A 9,356-nucleotide genomic window follows, 5' to 3' on the forward strand; every position below is an offset into this window, starting at 1 on the left:
ATCAAACCTATCTAGTTTGACAAAGTCTTGATTCATCATCTTGAAAATCGCCATTTCATATTTTGATCCCATTGCGCCATTCTCACCTTAAAATTGTTGAAGAAAGTTGTGTGAATACAGTAATCTGAAAAAATAAATGTGACTTTGAGGCGTGTAGAACATTATCTTTAAGGTGATAAGCGCCCCCACTCAAAAGAGTTTGTTATCGGGTTACAAGCAATTCACCTCCAGGATACAATAAAGTTACGACCTGCAGATAGCAATTCTAAAGTCTATCCTTAAGAGTTTCTTTATAAAATTGTGTAAGTGACCAAAAAAATGAGTGAATGGAATGAATAAATTCGTGGGCCTCATCCTCTATTTATAGAGGGTGAAGTGACACCATATGAAAAATCACAACTCTTAACTTGTGACGTTTCAACTGGTAGTTATAGTTTAAAGGTTATGTTGTTTCATTTAGATAGCAAAGAACATGCATGGTCAATTAGTGGTTGGACACCTCTCTCCCTAAAGGGCACTGGTTCGAACCTCACCTATTCAACATTTCTATTGAAATTATTTTGAAGCACACCAAGTAGGTCTTCACACGGGCCGATTCGACCCATGAGTAGTGCCTCTTCGGCCCATCCCAAACCTTGTGTCTATTCGGCCCATGCGTGGTACCTCTTTGGCCCACTCATCATATCTCTTCAGCTCAACGTGTTCGACCCAAGCATTGTGCCTATCCAAGTCCAACATTTCACTTATTTCACAAAATAAATGAAAATGCACTTGTGGAGTTTTGAGCTCACATATTTAATATAATTGTTCACTAAAATATATAATAACCCACATTTAATAAATTCACATATTTAATATCACAATCTATAATAAATATAACAAGTCCTAAATCTCTTCCTACCAAATCGTTACTTTTTAAAAGGAAGATTGCTGAAAATTCCAATTGTCCTATATGTCGAAAGGTAGAGGAGACCATAATACATGCTCTATGGAAATGTCCAGCTGTGAATGATGTGTGGGCAGAGGTTGGAAGTGTAGTGCAGAAATGTGCAATTATTGGAGATTAAGAGCAGGTCTGGAAATTGAAAAGCTATATGAAACGATTTCCATCTTGAGAGGCATTTGGCATAGAAGAAATAAGGTAGTCTTTGAGAATCTCATTGATAGTCCATCAAAGGTGATCAATGCTACCATAGCAAGTCTAAAAGAGTACAAGGAGGCTCAGGAGAGGAAGGGTGTGAAGCAGAGTTGTGAGGAAACAAGAAGAGAGAAGCAGTTACGGAAAAAACCTGTGGAAGTCTCTTTCAAGGCCAACTTTGACGCTACAATTAATGCTAAAACTAGAGAGTGGGTTTCGGAATTATTATCATGAATAGTGCAGGGGAAATCATGGCTTCCTATTGTGACCAACTTCATATGGTGCCCCAGTCACTGATTGTAGAAACTTCAGCACTGAGGAAAGCTACAAAGTTGTGTTTAGATTAACTTCGTAAGGTGGGTATGCATTGTTGGGTAGAGGATGGACCAAATGCGATAGCTAGTATGATTACAACTGAAATGTTATGTATTGATTGAGTGGTTATGAATAAATTCAGCTTCATTTTTTTCAAAAAAAAAAAAAAAAAAGGTGGTATGCATCATTTTTTCTCTTTGAACATGATCCAAGTAAAGAATTTAAATTTTAAACATCCAAATCCAAATCATCCTCCTAAATCCTTGCATCCAAACGCACCATATGGATTGCCGAAAGGGCATTGGCTTTTTTTAAATATTTCTTTAACCTGTCCTAGTTGTGCGTATATAGGTTTCATATCTATTCCTTTTTAGATCTATTTCTATTAACTTTTGTTTAGTATTATTAATTTATTTGTTTATGTGGAAAAATATGTGCCAAAATAAATTGTTAGTATTCTTAATTGTTTAAAATAAACCCACTGATGTGTAATAAGACGATGGTACATTAATATTTTTTAGGAAAGTAATTCATATTTAAATTTTTTCCGAGTCTTAACAATTTATGAGAATCCTTTATATGTAATTACACGCATAGAAATACTTATGAGACCCTTCTTAAAATTCTAATCATTAAAAAATTACGTGATAATAACATAAATAGAATTTATTTAATGAAAAGTATTCCTAAAATTTCAAAACAGAAAAGAGAAAATATCTCAACTCTCAAAGCATCCTGACCATATTATTTCCATTTATAATTATATTTTTAAAAAAATATTTATCATTTATTTTCTCATCATCATATCTCAATGACATTCAAAACAAAAATGAACTCCACCAAAGTCGGAAATGATAGGAATTCAGCTTGTACTAATCATTTTGACTTTTTATATTAAAACAATTATCGTAAATAGTAGTAAAATAATTTATAAATAGTAATGAAATAATAATAAATTATTTGTGGATAATTTACAAATAATTCAGATTTCTTCAGGAAGAATACCTGAAGAAACTTGTATTCCCAAACAGTAAGATCCATTGTAAGCTAATTAGTAATGAATACTGCGCACGCTAGTTGAGATTGGGGCTTGGAAATAACTTCCAGAATTGCGGTAAGAGCGTAGAAGAAAAATGTCTGAAATTGATTATGGGAGGGAGCCTTTGCGTCCTTCACATATGAATCTTATGACGTTTCTTCATAGAACGATGCTATGTGACGCGTATGGAACAAAAATAATGTTGGGGTTGGTCATGGTGTAGCTGTTCTAGAAATACCAAGAAGTGTTTTGTAATTACAGTTTAATAATTATTATAGATCAATCAACTCATTTTCAGATGTCTATTTTAGTTTTCAAATTTCCACAAAAATTTCTACAGAACAAATAATAATAAATACGTATGAATTTCTCTATATGCAAATTTCTAAGAAAAACTCCCGATATGTCGGGACTCCAGAATTTAGAGAGTTTGAAGATTATATTTTGTGATGACTTAGTTAAGGTAGATCAATATGTTGGCTTCCTTGATAGACTTTGTCAAATTGTCAATTACCAGTTGCAAGAGCTATACTAGTTTTCTAAGATCCGTCAAGTTGGAATCTCTAAAATTCCTTGATCTTTTTAACTGCAAAAAGGCTGCATAATTTTCCTAAAATTGAGAGTGAAATTAAATGTTTGAAGAACATTAAATTAGAAGGCACTGCTATAAGAAAACTGCCTCCATCGATTGGTAATCTCATTAGACTTGTACATTTAAATCTAAAAGAGTGCGACAAATCAAGACATATCCCTAATAGCATTTTTTAGTTGCAACAACGTCTAAATATTCTCTCTCTTGATGGTACCTACTCGGATAAAATACAATATCCCTCCATTGGAGAACTACTCTAGTCACCACCTCCAATGAATTCAAGCATTTCAAATTATGGGTTCTCTCTCTCTCCCTCTCTCTCTCATATTGTGTACCTTTGTCTACTAACAATTATGATGCTAGCTAGCTTGTTCAACAGGATGGAGAGCATTTCGAATCAGTGGAGGGAAGTCTACAACTTAAGTATTATAGCATAGACAATAGAATGCTAATTAAAAGTTTTGGAGTCTGTGTGGTACGCAAGCATAAGGAGATGATCAATACGAAAAATGATGTATATTTTTCCGGGATTTTGCCGTCTCTCCTTATAATTCAAGCTTTGTGCCCGTATTAGTCTAATACTATTAGATAGAGTTACTTAGCTTGGAGTTTTGTGCCTCTTTTATTTTTATTTTTTTTGGTTGGATTTTCACTTGATTTATGCATTTGAATAATGCTGCTTAATACTGATTTGATTTACTTTTACTTTTCTGTTTCATCAATATTTAGATTTTCATATTTCTAAATAATATTTAGTGATTGTTGATCTAAAGCTACCTAGATCATAGGGCTACCTAAGGCTGCAACTCATCCAGCCCAAGCTAGTTTTGGGCCCAAACCGGCCTGACCCACGAATTCGGGACGGGATCTTGGTCTTTTTTCCCCACGTTATGAGCTCAAAATTGCCAGAACCCAACACAAGCTCCTCTGTTTTTGTTGGTCCTTTTTTTCCCCTACAAGAACTCCTTTGAGTCATGCATATAGATATATAGATATATAAGTAGCCTGTAGGTGTACATATTCCCTGCATTAACAATGAATTAGCCTGTATTTAACTGCACTGAATGATTGAAGTTGGACTACACTGCATTTAATTACATTGCAGAATGCTTTATATATGCTACATCGAAACATTTCAATATTGAAGATCGTTTGTTGCAATAAAACCAAATCTTCTGCATTAGTGACAAATTCCAGCACAAACTCTTTGATGAGTGCTCTACTAGTTGCCAAAATTCATAGAATAATGATTAGAAAAACAGCTCTGATTCTTCGAATATTATTATTATTTTTCTTGATGGAAATATGCTTCAAGCATTCGTTCATAAACGAAGTTACAACTGCGACTTATCAGTACAAGAGAACCAGATTATAAGTCAACTAACGCAAATGCTCAGGAGCTTCCCCGCACACAAAGTGGCAGACATTGTCTAAACTTCTAAACCTCTCATTCGAGAGAAAGCACTCTGTAAAAAATAGAATGACCAGCCCCTCCAACCACCTAAGGAGGTGGAGAAGGCATAATCCTTTTGGACAGAGTCCAAAAGACAAAAACTAAAACAACACAACTAAAACGACAAAGAACTACACTACACAACAAAACAAACAGCAAACCAAGCGCTAGCAAGAGCCCGAAGGCACACCACCCCAGGCGTCGGCATCAGCAGCCCAAGAAACAGCACGAGCACCCAGCTCGCGTACGGACCACAAAACCTCCACCAGAGGTAGGCCGTACGTCCGCCAGCCGTAGCATCGTCCGCCATACTCCATACGCACTAGCCACAGGTTGTGTCGAACCAAAAAACTCAACACTCCGCTTGGTATTAAGCAAGGAAACCAGAGACAACCAAAAACCAAAAACAGAAGAAAAATAATAGAAAGCAGAAAATAGACAGAAAAAAGACGGACAAAAAACACAAAGCAGTGGTGCGTGCGGAGCAAACAACTCTTAGAGGAGATCCGACGGTCGGTCGAAGGACACCCGGAGTCTTGGGACCCAGAAAAGTCAGGTTTTAAGTCGGCAGGAGGCTCCACAGTGGCGCTTGACTGCCACGCGCGGTAGCAGGCCGAGACTCTGTCCCTCGCGTGCGGGCTACGCGCCCCTCCGTTTGGCTCTCCATTCGGAGATCTTGAAGATTGGCGGCTGGCCAACGTCATGGTGGGGCGCTTGTTGGCGAACGGCGGCTGGAAGCGACCCCGTCGGAAAAATCCCCTTTATTTGCCTGAAAAACACAAAAACAAAACGAAAGCGCAAAATGGAAAACCAGACAAAAGAAGGAGAAGGAGGGGGAAGGGAAGAGAGGGGGGGGGGGGAGAGAGAGAGAGAGCCAAAGCTCCCACCCCCATTGAACGCTCAGAAAAGGGAAGCTAGGGTTTGGCTTTTCGTTCAGAGGTTTTTCGCTCTGAAGGGAAACGAAAGTGCTTCTCCGAATATTATTATAAGTGGTTGAAGTTTGCAACACTCGAGATTATGAGAGCCCAAAGTTGCCTTAATTTATAGGGTCCTTCCTATACTCCATTATCGTGTATGCTCCCACAATAAGCATATGCAGACAATAAACAAAAGATAAAAAAACGTATCAAGATTATTCAAGCATATGTTTGTGTGTGTGGAGTAGTCTATTTTCTCAAATTCAAGCATCTGGAAGTGACTCTTCCTCTGAAATTCTGGCCCAATTAGTTAAATGCATTGGCCCAATCAATACTCCATCTGTTGTATTTGGACGATCTGCTTGCAATGGTGAACCGTGAGTTTTTGGAGGTGTATGATCCGAAATGGATAGCCTATAGTGATTTCGATGAAATTTTTAGGCAACTGAAAAAGGAAGCTGAAGCTCGTGCTGAAGATTTGAAGAGATTAAAGGAGGTGGTGGGCAAGCCTCTAAATAATAGTAAGAAGCAAGGGCAAATGCAAAATGGCTAGATTTGAAGGAGTAAGTAACAAAAAGAGTGAAAGTACTTTCCCCAATGATGGTGGGGATGGTGATAATACAAAAGGCCACAACTTGGAGAATGGGCACTCCAATGGTAACTATGCTCATAATGATGATTCTAAGGTGAATGGTGGTGCTAATAGTATAGAAAATGGGAGCTCTGATGTTGGGGCTCTTGATGTAAATAAGCTTTAGAAGCTTAGAGCTTAAGGTGGGAAGAAAGCCGAAACCCTTGTTAGCAAGGGCTCTAAGGCAGAGACAGAGAAAAAGATAACAAGGAAGAATAGAGTTAGGAATGATTCACCTCCTCAGGCAAAATTGGATTTCACAGATGATGTGGGTGAGAATGGGGACAATATAGAGGTTGTTGCAGTTGATCATGGTGAAATTATGATGGACAAGGAAGAGTTCTTTAGCAGTGAAAGCGAGGCTGAAGATGATGAGGAAGTGGGTCCGCAAGCCTGAAACTAAGAAGAAGGGGTGGTTTTCAGCAATGTTCCAAAGGTTAGTTCATTAATTTCAATCCTTTGGTTATTGTGTGTGCATGTATGACTTAATTTAGATCATACACGTAATTTTATTTTTATAACTTCCATTCACTATCTGCAGTATTTGTAGTTTTAGGCATAGTTAGTTGAAGGATATTGCTTGAGTTTTTCAACAATGTCTTTCTTCATGAAAAAAATATGATACTGAGTACTTGATCTCCATGCAGCAATTCAACATAATGTTTTGGGCCATAATTTAGTTTTTATATCGTTACTTCCTTTAAAATCTACTTATTTTTCAATTTACACAGACAGTGGCATTAAACCATAAATGAAGTTTAAGTGCCTAAGTTTCCCTTGAGCAGTTCAAACAATTATGTTATAAAATAAATAAATAAATAAATTATCTCATGGAATTATTGGGAGAAATCACTGTTTTCTTTGTAGTGATTTATTTATCTATTTTTTAAAAGCCTGGGGTGTACAAGTAGGCTTCCATGAAGTTTATCTTGTTGATGGCTGAAATTTCATATTTGTTTTTGTAATTTGTAAGAACCTGGGGTGTACAACTGTAAACTTCAAGCTTTTAGGCATTAAAATGGATTGTCGCCTTACCATTGCATTTTTTGTTGAAATCTGTCTTGACATTACCAGATACTTGCCTCATTAATTATTCACTTTCGTATGTTCAGTATTGCGGGCAAAGCGAATCTGGAGAAGTCAGACCTGGAACCAGCTTTGAAAGCTCTCAAGGATAGGCTTATGATGAAGAATGTGGTATGTTTCAGTGATATACTATGTTTTCATATTTGCTTTATCTGTACTTCTCAAATACACTTAGCCTGCTACTTAGAGCTCCTTGTTATTACATCGCAGGCTGAGGAGATAGCAGAGAAACTCCGTGAATCTGTGGCAGCGAGTCTTGAAGGGAAACAGTTGGCTTCGTTTACAAGGATATCTTCAACAGTGCAGGTTTGTGAATCCATCCCTTTTTTTTTTTTAATCTCAACTGCTTCGCTTCTGATCATCATTTGATTCTTTGTGATGAGATTGAGACCCTGGCACGAAACAATGACTACAGGCAGCAATGGAAGAAGCTCTTGTTTGTATTTTAACTCCTAAGTGCTTTCTTGACATATTGGGGGATGTGCATGTTGCCAGGGAACAAAGGAAGCCTTATGTTGTTGTTTTTGTCGGTGTTAATGGAGTTGGGAAATCTACTAATCTGGCCAAGGTAAGCCATCTCTTTTTTATTTTTCTACTTTTTTTTTAACATAAATGGAACTGTGAGACTTCCCCAAATGATATTAAAAAAAATATTTAATGTTAAGATTTAATAATATTAAAAAGATTTAATATAACTAGCCTTTACTCCTGTATCGTAGAGGATGCATGTGCATGTGTATTTGCATATATTGGTCCTGTGAGCACACTTATTATATTCTATGAATTTTGAGTGTAGAGTTTCTTTTAAAAATCACTTTGCAGGTTGCCTACTGGCTTCTACAGCACGAGATCAATGTCATGATGGCTGCTTGTGACACATTCCAATCTGGAGCGGTTGAGCAGCTGCGGAGTCATGCATGCAGGTATCGCGCTTATCTGGTATTATGTTATAAATGTGTGCTGTTATCTGCTATATGTATCATACTGACTTTTATAGATAATTAGGGCTATGTGTTTCACTGACATGTTTGTTTTTACTCCATCATGGCCATTTGATACATGTACTCCATTTTTTAGGATAATGAACCATTGATGAGAGCACTCTCAAAGCTTATTTACCTTAACAATTCTGATCTGGTCTTGTTTGTTGGAGAGGCACTGGTTGGAAATGAGGCCGTTGATCAACTTTCAAAATTCAATCTGGTATGACTTCTAGATTTAGGATTGTCATCTATTGTTGGGATCTTTTATTTATCGAGTTATTTAAGCTACACTTGTTTTGTATACAGAAATTAGCCGACCTTTCGACTTTAGCTTGGCCAAGACTGATAGATGGGATCTTGCTGACAAAGTTCTATTCTATTGATGATAAGGTAGTTACTCTTCAAACAGCAAGGAGTTTGAGAGTTTTGATTGCTTGATTTGCATCCATTGTGGCCGGATGTGTACTATCACAAACAGATCTCAAGAAGCTCAATGTCAAATCGATTGTCAAGACCCTCCTTAAATGAGAATTTGTTGGTTTCATTCTTCATGGTGTGCTGTGTGTCTGTCTGTCACTTGGGAACATCTATGTTGTTGCTGAACTTTCTGTGTCATCCCATATGAGCCCATGAACTTGTTCGAGGTGAATCAGTCACTTGCATCTGTTGCTTGTATTATAGTGAATCGTACGTGTTCCATCTCTCTCTCTCTCTCTCTCTCTCTCTCTCTCTGCGCACTCTAGAGATTGGGGCTTGGAAATAACTTCAGAATTTCAATCAGAGCATAGAATAAAAATGTCTGAAATTGATTATGGGAGGCAGCCTTTGCATGCTTTGCATACAAATCTTATGATGTATCTTCATAGAACGATACTATGTGATGCGTATGGAACAAAAATAACGTTGGGGTTGGTGTTGCTGTACTAGAAATATGACGAAGTGTTTTAGTCAAGCATTTCTCAAGAATGGGGCTTCTTTTTTTTTTTTTTTTTTTTTTTTTTTTTTTTTTTTTATAATAAGGGAGGAGGGACCCTCCGTGGTATATTCAAAACCTCACATGTGGCGGAGGAAAACCATGGATACAAAAAGAAACTCCATATATAACCAAAAAAACCAAATACAAAAAATCAGATCAACCATCTCGTATATATGGCAGACCCGTTTTATCCATCTTCAGAAGGCCACGAAGCTTCCATGGTAAA

The 9,356-nt window shown here is 37.1% G+C and overlaps 1 pseudogene; it reads left to right on the top strand.

Annotated features, from left to right (window-relative positions):
* The first annotated feature begins 1,045 nt into the window (after positions 1-1,045).
* Positions 1,046-8,886, top strand: LOC122299003 (annotated as a pseudogene).
* The last annotated feature ends 470 nt before the right edge of the window (positions 8,887-9,356 follow it).

Source organism: Carya illinoinensis, chromosome 16 (assembly GCF_018687715.1).
Source record: "Carya illinoinensis cultivar Pawnee chromosome 16, C.illinoinensisPawnee_v1, whole genome shotgun sequence".
In the NCBI taxonomy this organism is placed as follows: Eukaryota; Viridiplantae; Streptophyta; class Magnoliopsida; order Fagales; family Juglandaceae; genus Carya; species Carya illinoinensis.